The following is a 19,165-nucleotide window of genomic DNA, read 5'->3' on the forward strand; positions in this document are numbered from 1 at the left end:
GCATAAGCGTCTCATCCCACCTGTATTGCTTGCTGACGTGCTCGTATAAGATGAGCCACTCGTAAACGTCAGTTGTGTCGGTGCCGCAAATTGTACCTGGATCGAGAAAATGGGAAGGAATCACAGGTGACGGAACAGGCGTAGACTGGACGGATGGCACGCTGCCTTCAGGCATCGTGGCTGGATGAAGCTGACGTCCGCTATAGAGATCCAGAGTCGGAATGTTACCCCGCACCTCCACCAAAAATATGTAACAGGGAGTATTTATAAGTGAACGCCGGGTGGGCTAACACTGCACACAATCTGCAAGGATGCAGGACAAGAGGGCAGTTCAGACACAGCCGCACAACAAAATCGTCGTCTTCATTCCGTGTGCGTTGTTTCTGCACCCATACCTGAGGTACCTTTCAATACCCGTGACAACATGTTTGTCATGAAAACATGACTACTTTCTACGCTCATACCGTGCTCGAGGCTGTTTCGCAAGCTTCACGTGTACTAATTTTTGTATTACGTGACGTGAATAGACGACAAAAACGAATGCCAGGCACGAGAATAATAATCTTTATATGGAAGTAATATGCGGCATAATTTACATGCCTACCACTGCTGGTGCTGGTGTTAGAGACGTTAGTGGTGGCGTCGTTACGGTGCTCTAAACAACATACTTGCGTCTAATCTAAATGCGCATGGGCGTATAACATTTCTAATTGTGTTTCTTGTGGATTACGTCGATCCACCTCGTAACGTTGTGCTGATTTCAAAGTAACATACTAACATTCCTTATTTATTCTTGGCCTATCATTGGTTGGCACAGTACGCGAGATCTGCTTTTTTTAAGTAAGTCTGAGTGTATTCTACATTTTTTGCTGAATTATGGTACAAGCTGTTCATCCTGCACATTACTTAGATCCTTGCTTCAATTCGCGTCTATACTAACGTCTACTCACAAATATTGCAAAGCAGTGTCGTTCACCACACCATATCAATATTTATCAATCACAGACTTGTATTATAGAAAAGAGTGCCACGACTCCCCTCCTCCCTGTTAACTCTACCAGGGTAGTTCTTGCTAAATATACTTTATGGTGTCATCTCCAATAACAAAAGTGTTCTTACTGGTTTGCGAGCGTTCACAAATCCTACTCGAAATTACTTTGTACTGCCGCCTCCGAGAAGAGCAACAGCACCGAAAGTGACACTGATAGCCACAATACCATGAACTATTTATGTCAGCAGTGAAGAGTCTTGTGACGACACGTTCGCGCTAAAGATAAGCCGCAAGGCTAAAGGCGATTTATGAGCATGGCATTCAATTCGAGTGCGTCCACCATAAGATCGCGTAGTATCCAGGCATTCACCGTTCTCTCGATGTCCCTTTGTGCTACTGATAACATAGGGCGCCTAAACAGGCAAGCCGTCTGTGCATATCTGGAGGCACTGATTCTAAAATCAATCAAACATGTCAGAATAAACACGTGAAAGAGTGTATTAGCCATTGACGTCAACCGCATGGCTGGACTGGATAGATTGCACAAGGTCACAAAAATCAATGGGATGGAGGGCCACTGTAACAAAACGCTGGACAAAGTACACAGCACCAGAGTGATGTACGAAGTTAACTAGACTATTGCCAACGCAGACTTGCTAGTTCTGATCAAGCCCGCTACAGAATAAGCCATCATGACAAGTGCCTTTTTTTTGGCACGTCACGTTGCGTGAAGATTGTATTCAAGGGTGAAACTCTCCCGCCACACGTGAAGGTGGGACACATTCAGCGCGCTGTTCGTCCCTTCGTATCGAGGCTACTTCAATGCTGGAAGTGTATAAAGTTGGGTCACGTGAGCAGCGTGTGCATGAACACTACCGTTTGTGTCCTATACATTGTACCCCGCACTCTGAAGACGTGTCAGGCCAGTGTGCTAAAGTGTTTGAATTGTGATGGGCCTTATGATCTCAAATAATTGCACAGTCCTTCAAAGAAACTGTCCTATTATTCGAGATAGAATGACAGTGCCCCATAAAATGGTTACAGATCAGTCGTCTCACCAGAAAGCCGCTAGATGTATTAGACAATGATGATCTCGTCACCGACGATGCTCTATGACCCCCAAGACACATTTGCCTGGTAAACCATTCAAAGTTTTCTCCGCTTCTGCTTCCCACAAAAAACGCAGTCGGGTCAAAGGATAAATAAGCCTCTAATAGTGGCACAGATGACACTTGGCCAGAACTCACTAGACTACACGCAAGTGGAGAACATCATTAGGCTTCTGCAGTAAGGCACTCTTCGTCGGTTTCCTGTAAAGCAACAGATGAAGGTAAATGATTCGTTGCCATGGTCTGATTGATTTATATGTGGGGTTTAGCGTCCCAAAACCACCATATGTTAATAAGAGATGCCGAAATGGAGGGCTTCGGAAATTTCGACCACCTGGGGTTCTTTACCGTGCCCCCAAATCTGAGCACACGGGCCTACAACATTTCCGCGTCCATCGGAAATGCAGCCGCTGCAGCCGGGATTCGATCCCGCGATCTGCTGGTCAGCAGCCGAGTACTTAGCCACTAGACCACCGCGGCGGGGCGTTGCCATGGTCTGCTCCCTCGTGAGTACCATTCATGTTTTCGTGGGGAGAATGCAGACATCAACAGCATGCAGCGCATGGCAGTTGCTGGACGCCATCAGTCCGGTTCTGGCAAGCGTTCACAAGTCCATCGCATAATAAGAAGAACAGCAGGACTGTGGCTTGTCGAAGGCAACAGTAATCGTTTGCAGAGGATGTCTAAAGGTCCTTCAAATTTCAATGGAATGTGAGAGGCTAAGAAGTCCCGCATATCGGATTCGCGGAAGCTAATGTTTAAAAATCGCTACCCGATAATGGTAATCTGTGACCTAAACTCATCTACGATTACAGTATCAGGATACAGGTATTTTGTTTCAACCATGAATGGAAGGAGCAGCAAGCTTATTGTTTACATTCGCAGAAACCTCACTCATTCCACCCAAGTTATACCGCCAGACGACGAGAACCAGTGTGCGTGCATTACTGTGAAGAAGAACGGGTTGTCCTTTAGTCATGGGCGTATTTATATTGCTACAAGTCCACTTGATTCTAAGAGACTAACGAACACCATGGCAGCTATTCCGGGTGGTCATATCAGATTAGAAGCATCTTCTGAGCTTACTCGACGCGGTGGTGTCCGCGCTCGACCACCTATGCGCGTCCTCCCCCTACTCTTCTACGCTCCTCTCTCTCATAACTTTTCTTCAAAACAGCTTTTCTTCGAATGTGTTCCATTTTCAGTGTGATCGCGCGCACACGCGTGCACAAGTAGCAGTCTCCCGCGGCGATCTCTGTAACGAGCGAGCGCGCCATGTTCAAATCAACCAATGGCTGATAGATGGTCGTTGACGTGTGACTTTTGGGCTCATTACGTGATTTGTCGAGAGAATAGAATGCAATTTTTAGCTGACTGTGATAATTTATTTTGAATTCTACGCCGCGTGCTTAGCTATAATGTTTGGCTCGCGTGTTGTCGAGAGCCTCTACTACCGATCGGCAGCATTTTTTGGCCATGCTGATAAAGTGTAGCAAGGCCCCTTTAACTAAAAATGGACTGGAAAAGTATGTGTCTAGTTGCAGTATTCTGACTCCTTGTGCGCATTAGCCGCGATTGGTATGTTCCAGTAGAAAACACTGGTTCATTACTGAGTGCTTTGCACCTCCCCAGGTTTCTCTTCTGCGCAACGCAGCAATGAGCGCTAGCATGAACGTCAGAGGAAGCAGTAACAGCGGCTGTTTTGCATCTACACGTGGTTCTTTTTAGCGTGAGGTAGTGTAACTTTAGGACAATAGTGTTTTATGCTGGGATCCGCCAAATGTTCATTGAGGTACTTTCGTCACGGTAACGACGTCAAAAAAGTACTTGTGCTCAGAATACAAAAACAAACAAATCTGCCAACGGGATTCGAACACCTGAGCTCTGGGCCCACGCTTACAGATGCCGAGCGTGCTATCCGCTTCGTCAAAGTCAGATACTTTGGCATGCTTTAAAAATACACCTTTCATGCTTACCATTGTCCTGTCGCAGCGTTCTCGGAAAAGTGCAGCATTATACCCAAGCCATATGCGATTATTTCCTTCTACACATCGTTTCTAAGGTACGCCATGCAGTACGAGCGCGGACTAATAGCTGTCTTAGCTCGATCCTAAGAAAACGCTGTTCAACCAGAAGAAAGACGCACACAACGAACGCACACGCATAAGCAGGGCAGGTGCTAACGACTGTCACAATTCTTTCTTCTTCATATGAGCATGCTCCTTTCGTAAACGTGGCCGCGGCAGCGAGCGCTGTGACCACTGTGCCCTCCCGAACCACAACCCTGATAAGCGCGCGCAGGAGAGAGCACGCTCTGTGCGGCACGCGTCAAATGCGAAAGGTGCTGTGCTTAATGCTACCCAACACTCAACGCGAGCACATCGCGCCACCTCGCTACGAATGACAAAAGCACGTGGAAGTTTCGTAGCTATGAGGATTGCCAAATGGCATATAGTGTATATGAGTGTATTTCCGTTAGCACGTTTGACTGCGTATGCCGTGGGGTCCAGTCACTAGTACCACGCGCTGACAATTTAGAGACCGCTGGATCAATACCCCGCGACAGCACTATTCCCTCTATTTTTTTTTTCTGTGCAAGCTATTGTTTTGTTGTTTACGAAGTCATATCCATGACGGAAATATGTCAGCGGAGCCATGGTGGTCTCCGGCATAAAGCGCTCTCTCGTTAAAAGATACAGTGCAGAATGGACCAACTGCAGGATCAAAGATGGAAAAGTTTTTGCGAGTCATTAGACCTAGGCAAGCCACTGTCTCGTGTATAAAAACTCTACATGGTCTTCCCTCTTGCGCCCAGTAACGTTACTCCTTCAAGGCTTTTACACTCTGTCAAAACCACTGTTGAAAAGAACAGTCCTGTTCTTCGATATGCTTTTATGCGATATCCCCGGTCCATGAGATGTAAGCGTTAATGCTGCTATTTCTATGCAAGAGCGATAGGTGCCATGACACCCTGTAAGCTTTCCTCTTCACGAGGGCCCAATAGAATAACGTAAATGGCTAGGCATCACCACGACAACTGCCAAACAATTAATCAGTCATGGGAAGATGGCGTTGTACCTCAAGAATGGGAACGCCTTCGTCTGATGCTTGATATATATATATATATATATATATATATATATATATATATATATATATATATATATATATATATATATATATATATATATATATATATATATATATATATATATATATATATATATATATATATATACATATCCGGTTTTCTTCTGCTTACTGGCAGGCAATAAACTTTCACTACTTTCTGAACAAATACCATTACATCAATCCTGAATCTGTGGATTCGTTTGCAGCATGCCTAGACTTCCAATCGTGCATATAGAACGTAAAAAATTATCAAATCCCATGTACAGGGGAATCGATGATATGCGAAGCACGAATGAGCAAGGTTGATATGTCACTCCACAAGGTTACGAGATGCAAGTAAATGATGTCGTAAATGATGTCGTAAATGACTCTCGTGTCATGATTATCGTGTTTGGATGTGTCGTCTACCTTCGTCCTCTATTCACAACTCGTGATACCAAATTTAGTATATGTGGAGCTAACGAAACTGCCGCAAGCGCGCTATGAGCGTGGTATGTTGTGATGTTCTTACGTGACACGCGTGTCAGGATTATCATGTTCGCACCAGTCATATATTTCGCCATTCATTGATGTCACGTAACACCAAATTTCTTATATGTGGAGCTAGGGAAACGGACACGAGCGCATCATAAAGGGCCCAATATACTACAATTTAGCGTTGACGCGCGTGCATGCTGGGCACAGCGACGCTACGTGAGCAGAACGCAAGCACTCTATAGTCAGACGCCAGGCGCGACCGGCGTCCGTCGGCGCTGCCTTAGGGCAACCAGCGCGAAATTCGACATGCTGCATTTCGCGCCAATGCGTTACCCAGAGAAGACTGCGTCTACCTTTTTTTCGTGACAGAGGGACGCAGGACGAGCTGAAACGCACATGCATCAAAGCAACGCAGCACGGCGCGCGCCTGGCAGTATAGAGCCGGACCGGCGCCTGGTGTGGCAACGCCAGCGTGACGTGGTGAAATGAACACCGGCGAGCACGCGCACCGCGTCACGTCGAAATGTATTGGTGCCTCGACTGCGGCATGCAGTCATGTTCTCATATGACATGCGTCTCATGATTATCATGTTTGCGCCACTCCTATACCTGCGTCATCCATCGACGTCCCATAATACCCAATTTGGCATATGTGAAGCTTGCGAAGCCGCCGCTAGCGTATCATGAGTGTGGCATGTAGTCTTGTTGTTACATGGCACGCATGTCGTGATTATCATGTTTAGATGTGTCATTTACCAATGTCGTCTGTTCGCGTCGCGTAATACCGAGTGTGGTTTATGTGAAGCTAGCGAAACTGCCGCGAGCCATCATGAGCGTAACATGTAGTTATGTTGTTACATGACACGCATCTCGTGTGTTTGATGTTTGCACCAGTATCATACCTTCGTCATCCATTCATATCCCGTAATACCAAATTTGGTATAAGTGAAGCTAGAGAAACGACCACCAGCGCATCATTAGTGTGGCATGTAGTCATGTTGTTACATGACATGCATCTCATAAATATTATGTTTGCACCAGTCACTTACCTTCGTCATCCATTCACGTACTGTATTACCAATTTTAGTATACGTGACGCTAGCGAAATGGCCGGGAACGCCTCATGAGCTTGGCATGTAGTCATGCTGTTACATGACACGGATGTTATGGTTTTCATGTTAGGGTCAATCAATTGAGTTCGCCATGCAATCATGTCATACCACACCATTTTTTCAACATCCATGTGAGTGAAACCACTGCAACACCTGTAGGTCTACGGAATTTAAATCATGACATTCATGACATAAATTTTATGATTTTCGTGTTATGACTAGTCAGATATGTTCCTCATACAGTCGTGTTATGCCATACTAAGTTTGATATCGATACCCTTATCGAAACGGCCAGGCGAGCTAAATGCCGTAGGCAGCTAGATAGATAGATAGATAGATAGATAGATAGATAGATAGATAGATAGATAGATAGATAGATAGATAGATAGATAGATAGATAGATAGATAGATGGATAGATGGATAGATAGATAGATAGATAGATAGATAGATAGATAGATAGATAGATAGATAGACAGATAGATAGATAGATAGATAGATACGCTCAAAGTCGCTGAAGTTCGCTAAGAAATTCTTTGCATTTAAAAAATCTTCTTTACTGAAGCCATGAACCATGAATTAATCACAATGAAAGGCTCCTAGTTGGGGTAAAACTATAGCACACCAATACCTTTCTAATGATTAGATCAAAAAACAGGAAGATACAATGAGCGCACTGATTGACGTTGCACCGATTTGCCACCACAGCGCTCCTCGTAGCTCTCACCCTGCTGCGACGAGTTTGCGAGATGAGATATAACTATGTTTGGCATGAAGAATCCTAACGGCAATCATTTTGAAAAAATGAAAGAAGTTTACTGAGTCTAGAATGTTCATTACAAGTCAGCGTATGGCAAGTTCCATAATTTGGGAGGGACACCGTTCAATAAAATGGGGTTAATTTATAAAGTGTTTTTGTTTCCAGCTTTCAAATGTAGAACGCTCTTTCCGCAGTCTCCATTCACATAGTAAGATACTCGTGGACACTGCCTCTGAGAATGATAGAATAAAAGATGCTTCAGATGTATACTTTGTATTCATCAAACGGACTCTGAAGAGAAAAACAATTTTTTTTCGAATTAGTAATCTTCCTTTCATTACATAAAAGCCACGCGATTGCCGCGAGAAGCTCTGCCGTGGTGGTTTAGTGACTGACCCGCGTATTCAGAAACGCTCCTCGACTGGACTTCCGTCCTTCACTTGACTGAGTTGAGCACTGCGCTACTGCTCGACTGAAATTGTTGCTGTGCTTGTCAAGAATCACTGCAGAATATTGCCGATATGCAGTGAATTGGTCTCCCTAGAGACGGAGCTCCCATCGACTTTTTCAAGTCAAGGGGAAGCATTCAGGGAAGAAACATTGTGGAATACAGCGGTAAGGCACTCGACTGCTCACCCGCAGGCCATGGGATTGAATCTAACGGCAGCGCCTGCATTTTCAGTGGAAGCGAAAGTGCTGCATGCCAGTGTGTTTAAATTTGCGTCCACGTTAAAGAAAACCAGGTGGTCGAAATTTTAAGAGTCCTTCCCTATGGCACCTTTCATAATCATATGGTGGCTGTGGGACGTTAAACCTATAAAAATTACCACAAGAACAAGCTTGGTAAGTTAGAAAGCGTTTGGAAAGAAAACTCAAGAGACGAAGTCACCCTGTAGCTCCAGCACCAATCACATTGACGCCAGAGACTTCGACGTCAGCTATTGAAGCCCAGATCGTTCTTAGTTGAAATGAAGTATATCGTTTTGTAAGGGGGCTGGATAATTGTGACTTTCAGACACCACCTCTCAAGAATTGTCTTTAAACAGGTGAAATCAATACAAGGTTATTTAAGGCAATCTTAAGACCATTGCAACAACAGTGTCGTCATAATAAGTTGACCTATATCTGTTATAGTAACTAATCAGAATTAAGTAACGTATAAATATATGTTTATTCAGGAGTCATTGATGCTCTGTTTCGTCGAAAATAGGTTGAAATCCCAGCCTAGATAATATTGTTCAATTTAATAGTGCGTTATATCTATTTTAAGCAAAGATATAGTATACTTTTTACATGCCTCACTGGAAGCTGTGCGCCGATGTACTCGTCAAATGTGAATTTTTTTGGGGGGATAGTGATGATATCGAACAATGCACCGTAAAAATTATTTCTTCGGAAGGTGTATATGTCATCTCTTTTTTAGCCTATAATTGATACAAATAAAAAGAAAACAAGTTTAAAAACAAGTACATAGTGTCTTAAAGGGTGAACACACAATTTTAGAAAATTGGTTCGGGCCGATGTGGAAGAAATACTGAAAAACAGTATGCATTCGTGACGACAGGTTGACATTCGTTTGAAGACTTTGCAGTCGGCAATTTAGGAAGGGACAGTTTGATGTATTTTTCTCTTTCAGTTCTCAAGACTTAAAAAAATAAAATAAATAAATGTTTTCAAACAATGATTTGCCAGCCGGAACTGATTCATTGTTTTCTTTAGGTGTTCTTTTCAGATCTCCGAATTGATTTTGTCCGCACCAGCAGTAGTACATTGTTCCTTTTTCAAGTGTCAGACAATATGCTATCTGTCGCAGACAGAATGGGAGACATTTGTGGTCAGCTTTGTTAGGAAGTAGTGAAAAGTCAGCAGTGGTAGCTTCTTTTTTAAAGAAAAAGCAAAAGAAACATGCTGCATTGAAAATAACAACACTCTCGGTGATAGGGTGATCTTCTCGACGATTTAATGCATTCGAACTGCCGAGATTTTAGAGTAAGAAAGTTCACTAGGCTGACGCTTTATATAAAAGAAGAAATTATTGTACGAAAAATTACATTTACGCAGGCGTTTTAGTTCATGTAGTTATTTGAGGTTGCCTCCATTCTTCCAATGCCCGGCCATGATGGTCTAGTGGCTAAAGTACTCGGCTGCTGACCCGTAGGTCACAGGATCGAATCCTAGCTGTGGTGGCTGCATTTTTGATGGAGGCGAAAACGCTGTAGGCCTGTGTGCTCAGATTTGACTACACGTTAAAAAAACCCTCAGGGGTCTAAATTTCCGGAGCCCTCTACTGCGGCGTCTCTCGTACTTATATGATGATTTTGGGACGCTAAAACTCTAAATATCTATCAATCAACCATGCTTCCAAGGCCAAGGCGCGCATATACACAAAAGCGATGTTTTTTTTTTCTGTCCTTTTGAGTGGCTTTCTGAACCATGGCTGAACCTTTGCTAATTTTTATATAATTTTTATAACTGATTTTTATATCTTAACTAATTTATATATATATATATATATATATATATATATATATATATATATATATATATATATATATATATATATATATAAGGGAAAGAAGTGTATATCCAAGGGCTCGTTTGTCCGTGTTTTAACACAATATTAATGAGATCTAACAGACAGTAATGCCAAGGAATGTACAGGGGAAGTTATTAGAACCAATGGAATGTAAATAAGAAGAAAGAAAAGTGGATGAAAAAAATAGATGAAAACAATGGATGAAAAAAATACGGCTGGTTATTTTTTTCATCCACTTTTCTTTCTTCTTATTTACATTCCATTGGTTCTAATAACTTCCCCTGTACATTCCTTGGCATTACTGTCTGTTAGATCTCATTAATATTGTGTTAAAACACGGACAAACGAGCCCTTAGGTATACACTTCTTTCCCTTATATATATATATATATATATATATATATATATATATATATATATATATATTGTAGCTCAGTGGTTAGAGCATCGAACGCGTTTTTCGAAGGTCGTAGGTTCGTTTCCTGCTCACGGCCGGTTATTTTTTTTTCATCCCCTTTTCTTTCTTTCTTCTTATTTACATTCCATTGGTTCTAATAACTTCCCCTGTACATTCCTTGGTATTACTGTCTGTTGAATCTCATATATATATATATATATATATATATATATATATATATATGAAAGTAGATGCGCTTTCACATAACAACTGTTTATTGTGCCGACGTTTCGACAGGAACCCTGTCTTTTTCAAGGCATTATGCATTATGCCTTGAAAAAGACAGGGTTCCTGTCGAAACGTCGGCACAATAAACAGTTGTTATGTGAAAGCGCATCTACTTTCATATTTATAACCTTGCGGCAACGGAAGTTATTCTTCTGCATATAAGCCTTATATATATATATATATATATATATATATATATATATATATATATATATATATATATATATATATATATATATATATATATATATATATATATATATATATATATATATATATATATATATATATATATATATATAATTGTGTTCTGTCTTCGTTATTTGAGAGAATAGAAAATAATGTTCTGCGGACTCAGAACACGTCCCGGAAATAAAATATTCAGGATCCTAATTACTATTGTCATATCGGGAATGCTGTTGTCTTTCGGTCGTCACACGCTTCATATGTGAAAGTAGCATGTATTCATTTCTAACCATTTATAACTCGTATAAGTAATTTATCGATCATGGACTGTCGATAGCGCTCGTTTGTATAAGGTCACGCGCACTAGATGTTTCTTTGTTTTTTGTGGTGGTTCCAGTATGAGTGGAGTTGGAAAGTACTTATTTCCCTCATCAACAAATTTTTTAAGAGCATCGTTTTCTACGTTCGGAACGGCGTTGTTATCCGACAAAACTTGTGTTCATGCTTCAACCTTTTTCTAGGCTTGCGATTGTGGGTTGGAATGATTGTGACCGACAGGAACGGACTCTCGTCTCTGATAGTTGTGCTCTGTATGTGATGCAAGGAGTTGTAGGGTTCGTTCTTCATTTTCCACATTATATCTGTGATTCCCCTCATGAAAATTTCTCGCGCTGTCGCTCATAAATAATAATAATAATAATAATAATAATAATAATAATAATAATAATAATAATAATGTTTTAAAAAGCTTCAGGCTTTTGCACATCAGTGAATACTTCAAGCGCTTGAAATCAGCCTGATAATGTTGCCCTGATGGCATTTCTTCCACCAATCTTTACGCTTCTGGCATTATGTTTACTCGAGCAGTGTCAGCAGTATTTATGAACTGCTTTCAAATTTTTCACACTTCCTGCATGTGGGGAAGTTGTCGTGCTTTACTTTTATTGGAGTAGTGCTGTCAAACCAACCTCTCGACTTATTGCCTGATTTCTGTTTACTATGCCACATCAAAAAATATTTGATCTGACTTTTAAGAACATAGTCACTTTTGCCTCGAAAAAGTCGGTTTCTCCGAAAGGTCGAAGGAAATATTGCCATAGCTCCAGGCTTCAATGATATACCGAGCAACGCTGGTCGCTAACTTCGTCAGCTTCTGACCGGCCGTACTTTAGCGAAGCGGTTGCGTAAAAAATTGCGGCCACTGCAGCGATTGGAGTGGCCTTTTTGATGTCTGTCACTTCAGTGCAAACTAAGTGATACAAATACCACACGTACAATGGTATCAATCAGCTAATAATCCCTGTCAAGATAGAACGCGAGCGATGGCGCCCGACCGCTCAGAGTACGCAGTTTCAGAGCAATCGCAGTTTTTCCCGCGGGAAGAAACGACGGCCGAGGTGTTCTCTCTCCGCTTGAGCAGCGATCATCGGCTCTTATCGCACGTTTCTGCTGACACACAGGGTATACACCGATTGGAGTGGTGTTAGCGCCCTTGGACTTTATACAGAAGCACATGCATGTAGTGGCGTCTATTGAAAATTGTGCTTCCATTTTCCATGTAATTGTTTTTTCGATAAGTCTTCTTACTTATGGGTTAGTATTAATTTTTGACTAGTCGCTCAACTTGGGAATTTCGTGAAGCATATCTTCACGCTTGCGCTTCAGAAACCGCAGCTTGGCGGTATTTGATGTGATTTTAGCAATCCTTTACATAGCTCTGCCAAGGTAGTCTATTGGTTATGGCGCAAGACTACTAACAGAAAGGCTACGGGATCGAATCCCTTCAGCGCCAGCTGAATTTTATATGGAGGCGAAAATGTTTGAGGCCCGTGTACTTAGATTTATGTGCACGTTAAAGAAGCCTCGAGGATAGAAATTTCCGAAGCCTTCCACTACGGCGTTTCTCATAATCATATCGGGCTCTCGGTTCGTTCAACCCGAGATGTATGGCAATACTAACGCTTTGAACTAGTTGGCTCTTCCACGAGGTATTCGTTTGTGGAATGATTTGCCAGATGATCTTGCGTCAGAGCAAGACCACACAAAGTTCTGTCATACTCTTAGAAAGTACTTATGCACCTAAAGCTGCTGTAACGCATCTTCACAATCATCTGTGCCTATAGGACTGTTGCCGATGAGTTTTTTATCCTCCTTTCTCCGGCTTTTTTTCGCATTATGTACTTTTATTTACAAAGAACTCTTTTGTCAGTGTTTTTTTTTTGAACTTCTGTTAGGTCCGTTGCTGTCAAAATATTTTTATGTATGTCACCTTCACCACTTCACAGTAACTCACTTTTCTAGTATTTATTGTTCTTACATGTTCATATTTGAATTGCAATTTCTGGTTAAATATTATATATATATATATATATATATATATATATATATATATATATATATATATATATATATATATATATATATATATATATATATATATATATAGTATTATCTGTGCCGCCCTTCTTACACAATGCCTCTCGAGGGGCTCAGTAAGGTACTGTAAAATGTTACTTTTATTAAGGTTTTTGATGTAGCCAGCTGCTCACAGCTGTGATTAGCTGATGCAGTTTGATCTTTAGTTGTCAGTCTATTATTTCATATACATTAGGTTGCCTTATTACAAGAGGTGTTGGATAACCCTTTTTCAGCATGATCGGAAAAAGCTGTCGATTTTCAGTCGAGGTTCTTGAAAGCATGCGAGCCAAACATAACAGCGCTGCGTGTGGTTCGGAATTTACAAATAATTTTCAGTCAGCTATAAATCGTTCTCTCCTCTCTTGACAAAAAATGCCATAAGCCCAAATGACCACGCCCTAAAACCAGTGTCCACGGATATTGTCTGATTTGTACATTGTGAGCTGGACAGTCACCGCGGCCGCCGAGAGTTGCTGTGACGTGTACTCTGCGCCGCCGTCAACACATTCAAGTAAGCCACGGGTTCGAAGAAAATGAAAAAGAAAAGAGCTTACAGCGCCCAATATCAAAGCCTATGCTGGAGGAAAAATGCATGTTCTTTCTGCCTTGTTATTGGCCTCTTTGTGTAGCTGTCAGCTTGCTTGTTAGTACAAAAGTAGACAGAAAGTGCGGTAAGCGTGAGACACACACCTGTAACTCCACCCGCACTTGAAAAACTCTTTCAATCTTGGCGGTTGTTCATTTCTGACACAATAGGCTGTTTTAGTGAGGCCATTTGACGATTACTTGAAAAAGTGTTGCAAGGCCCCTTCAATGAAAAAACGACTTTGTGCAAAACAACTATAGCCGGTCCTTGAATGATCGTGTTGGGCACCCTCCTTTTTTAGTTTGGCGTTTACGACTTATTTTTCGCCATGACAGATTCTTTTTTCTTTCTCTTATAAGCCGACAACGTCAACATATTCAGGGACATTTGTACTCGTAATAACTGTCACATGGGGCACTTAGATGCGTTTTCGTTTCAGAATTGTGCAGAAGCGAAAACTTCTCCCTGAGCACTGCTAAAAGTGGACTCATAACCTTTTCTCGCGAAACATCAATATCGTTTGCACAGTCTGTTAATTCTGCATCGTTATGTAAGGCGTGTGAGATCAATGATCTCGAGGCTTTATTTGATAGCATGTTACAATTTACTGATCAAGCTAAGCGCGCTATTACAAGAGGTGTTTCCTATCTCGGCTCGATTTGCAGATAATTAAGAGGATTTAGTTCTCGTATACTATTGCGCAAATTACACAAACGTGCCTGTATTCTCAAACTGAATTTGTGTCTGAATTACATTTTTATTATGAAACGATAACCTTGTTGAGCGGCCCCGGAAAAAAAAAGTCTTAGCATATATACCTTGGCATACATATCCATTCAATAGAAGTCGCTGTGCATGTTTATTTTTTCTCCCACTGCCTTCACATGCTTGCCGACAATCCTGCACGGACCCGCTTCATCTTTTAACGCTCCTACTTGGTATCGTAACCTACTCTGAACTTTCCTGAATTGCTTCTCTAAGTCTCAATTAGCCAACCAATGAGCATAGCCTCCCTCTGATGGCCAATGTGGCCAAATGATGGCCAATGTGGCCATACATACCAAACTGGCTTCAACCAGGTCTCCTTTGCATCATCAGCTAAATCTTTTCGCTCGTCATCCACTTTCACCGAATGGAATGCCTCACAAATCTTCATTCGTATTTTCTCTTGTGTACTATCTTTATTTCGTTGTTTATTTTTAATAATTGTTTTTAATGCTTCAACGCAGATACCTTATCATTTTTTCCTGCGCAAGTTGAAGGAGTGCTGCAATAGTTTTTCATCATGGTTAGAAAACGCTGCCGATCGGTTGTCGATTCAGAAAATTCAGATTGCAGACATCATAACACATCACATGGCTGGATACTTATCACTCCCTCTTCTTTCGACAAATAAGTCCTCAAACCCATATCACCACGCCATAAACTCAGAGTCCATAGCCACTGGTTCATTCATGAGATGGGGAAGCAGAGTTGAAGTTTGCACAGCCAACTGCGCACTTCTCAGCTTCCCGCAGACGAGAGTGGTGGCTGGTAAAGGCGGTGCGGGCGCGCGTCGCCCTAACAAAACCGAAGGGCGCAAGCGGTACTGCTGCATATTCATGTGCAACAGTATTTAAAAAGAGGGAGCACGTATAGAGGAAAGAGAGAACGTAGAATGAGAAGGTGGCGATGCATCCAAGCTGTCAGACGAGCAAAGTACGTTCTGCTTTCACTCTCCTGTGTAGTGCTGATGGGCTCGTTTCTAAAGAGAATAGCATGTGCATGCTATCTTTAGTTGACAGTGAAGACGGTCACCAGTTTAAACCAGGTCTAAACAGTAGAAATTAAACGACGCAAATAAAAAAAAGCGTAGTATGCAACATACGCCACATGTAAACACTTTTTTTTCTGGCCCGATGAGCGTTGAGTGATGCACCTCAGGATTAACAAGGTTTCTCATGCATCCATATATCTGAAAACCACTACCGAACTCCACCTAATGCTACCGTGTGAAGTGAATGATGTGTTAAGCAGGCAGTCTTTTGTTTTTTGTAAACAGTTGCGTGTAAAGGAAAGCTGCCTTGTCAACAAAATTTCTGCGTGGGCACGTTCGCCTACGCCTCTGAACTGTAATAAAATATACTTTTGCTCTGAGCAATCGTTGCCGAGATTCCTCTGTTTAAGTTATTTCGTGGTAAAGACAGAGTTTTTGTTACGAACAAAGCAGTGGGCTACTCGTAGCTTAACATTCTGGAGTCAGGCGATGTGGTAAGCGTTTTTCTCACGGGCTTCCGTGGCTAAGTAACATCGGAATTTATGCCTTTCTTGAGAAGTGTCAAATGTCTTCAATTTTATCTCGTTGTTGAGTTAACCTAACGCGAAGTTTATTTTTCCACTTGTCTGTGTCGGCTTAAAATAAAGGTGCCTGTTGAACATCAATAATTGCAAGGCTTTTATGTCCCAAACAAGTTATCATTTTGAGGCACGCGGTAGTGTGCGTATGAGGATTGTGACTGGTCAAGGTTCTCCAATGCACACACATAGTTTGGTTCATGGGCGTTGTTTTTATATTTCACCCCCATCAATGTGCGGCCGCTGTGGTCACTAATCTATCCCGCGCCCTTAAGAATAGCAGCGCGACACCACACGTGCTATGCTGCCATGGAGGTTTGCTTGATAAACATCCCCGTGCGTACGTACCACGTAGAATGCGTACAAATGATGCCAGAAAAAAAAAAATCGGCGCAGCTACCTCTTACTCCATTTTGGTTTGTTTTTTTTTGTTTTTTTTACTACAATTGTTGGCAGCGTGTTATCGTCGCTGCACAAACCTATCAATGGGGGCATGTGAGTCAGCACTAGCATTAGCACAAAACCCAGACGCAACAAGAAACTCACGACACAGCACTGTCCCTTTGATACCTTATATATGCTTAGACGCAGTCCTCTTTGCAGGCTTCTTTCTGGTTTTAGTAATTCTGATGTCAGAGTATCTTTCGGAAAAATTTTTTTTTGTTAACCCCACAGTGAAGTATTACTCCCGCAACAGTTTTTGGAGCTGTTCTTTCCAAAATGAAGCGCAGCAGCGGCCCTCGCGTGTGTTCTAACAGCGGCACACTGCTGCCGGTTGTCTGGGTGCGGGGGCTGAGTTGTGTCGCGACACTTCGCCAGGTGTTCGTTTTGGGCCGCCACCTATCCAGCGCTGGTATTCCATAGTTATGCAGGTAACGATGAATCGTGGCTTGCATAGCGGCCCCATGGCCCCGTGGGATGCAGCCTTGTGCACAAGCTCCCGATTACGCTGAGTGTAAGTTGCGCCTTAGAAAGGGGGGAAAAAAGAAGAAAGTGCCCAATGGCAAGATACGCACTGACCAACGGACGCATTACCCTAACCCTATTGTCAACCCCCCTCACCCGGCGCACTTGCTGGTACGAGAGAAGGTGAAAACGCTGTAAGCGTGTGACAAACCACTGTACCTCCACTCGTACGTGATGGATTCTCAAAAAAATTCGGAAGTCAATTCACAAGGCAATAAACTAGTTTAATGATGCCATTCGATAATTACTTGGGAAGCTGTCGTTGGGCACTTTTAAACAAATTACAGTAATTATTGTTGTTGGAATCATCATCAGCAGCAGCGAACTTGTCTTAGGAAGCGTTGGTGTTGCTACCAATTTTTTCGTGCTCTCACTATGCGCAGAGTACTTGTAGAGTCACGGGCGCAAATTTGTTGGTGAAATCATGCGTTGCTTTTTTCGTTCATTTCTCGCTGCTTTCTTTCATTTTGATTTTTTTTTAATTGGTACTGCATTTCTATGACATATATCTCGTTCTCCTAAGTCTTCGCTCGCCAAAGAAGAAGACTTCGATACAATTTTAGCTTTATTTCTCATTTGTTACATGCCTTCGCTAACTGGGACAATAGCAAATTTTGGAGCCACATTCCTGCATTGTAAAAGGAAGCATACGAACACAGCATAAATTTTATGTGCAATTACAAAAATATTATACAGTCGTCGACGCAATTTTTCATTGTAGTGATGCTACATTAAGATATATAGAGACAAAACAAGCGCGAGAAAGTTTTTAACACAGGCGTTGATGTCAACCAGCAGTTGATGGGTTAGTGACGGTATACAAATACAACGCACCTGTTTGCAACCTTTAGCTTGCTAGCGGAACAAAATGTTAACGGAACTAGTCACAAAAGGGCAATATGTATTACTTAGCATCCTGGTTAAGTTTAACAAGGAACTTTCATAAACAGAACGTCATTATGCTGATCACTACTCGCAGCCCATCTTCTGGGGAATACACATTGAGAATAGGTGGGTGGTCATATCGTTGACGTTGTATAGAATTTATGAGCTGCAGTTTGATTAAACAGCACTCTCCGTGAAAGAGACAATGCCCTGCTCCCTGATAGTAGGGAAAGCAACCCGTGGTTGTGAAGGACGCAACACGGGCTGGCCACCAGCGCTGGTCAGGATCAAAGGGACTGGGAAATCACGCCCCGAATTGCAAGCTACATCCGTCGATCTTCTCTCGTCTGGTGAGTTTCTCTACGCCACTGCTGCAGATGAAGTAAGTTGTACAACAAAATGCCATTTTCAAGCAACTCCACACGTGAGGTGTCTGTAACTGGGCAACGCAGAGTCGCGATGACTGAAAGTGCTGAATTTAAAGGAAAATATGGATTGCACCTAATACCATAATACATGCATTCACACACACACACACACACACACACACACACACACACACACACACACACACACACACACACACACACATATATATATATATATATATATATATATATATATATATATATATATATATATATATATATATATATATATATATATATATATATATATATATTACAATAATACACTAATAATGACAAATCTTGACTGCCCTCAGTGTTATTACAAAGGGTGCCCTAGCAAACTCAACTCAGTGTTTAAAACTTTGACTATGTACTCTATGACATCGCGATCAAACGCATTCTGCTGTCTATTGTGCGGAGAAAGTCGCACTACTGTGTTTTGCATGATTGCTTAGTTACGTAAAATTAATTAAGAAGCTTTATAATAACGAAGCTTGGCTGAAAAAATTCAATGAGAGATTTGTATGTTGGTTTACGTGTGTTAAAGGTACATAATCCTGTTTGAACATTTGAAATGTCTG

At 41.9% G+C, this 19,165-nt stretch overlaps 1 protein-coding gene across 2 annotated transcripts in view; it reads left to right on the plus strand.

Moving 5' to 3' along the window:
• LOC119187640 (G-protein coupled receptor dmsr-1) overlaps positions 1-19,165 on the plus strand; it is a 951,250-nt gene that overhangs the window by 329,410 nt on the left and 602,675 nt on the right. The window contains exon 1 of one of the 2 annotated variants that reach the window (XM_037435726.2): positions 18,298-18,524. The exons of the other annotated variant lie outside the window; for it this stretch is intronic. The gene's annotated coding sequence lies outside the window, so the exon portion shown is untranslated. Of the gene's footprint in view, positions 1-18,297; positions 18,525-19,165 lie in introns of those variants that run through there. 2 annotated transcript variants of the gene reach the window in all.

The sequence above is a fragment of the Rhipicephalus microplus genome, chromosome X (genome assembly GCF_043290135.1).
Source record: "Rhipicephalus microplus isolate Deutch F79 chromosome X, USDA_Rmic, whole genome shotgun sequence".
In the NCBI taxonomy this organism is placed as follows: Eukaryota; Metazoa; Arthropoda; class Arachnida; order Ixodida; family Ixodidae; genus Rhipicephalus; species Rhipicephalus microplus.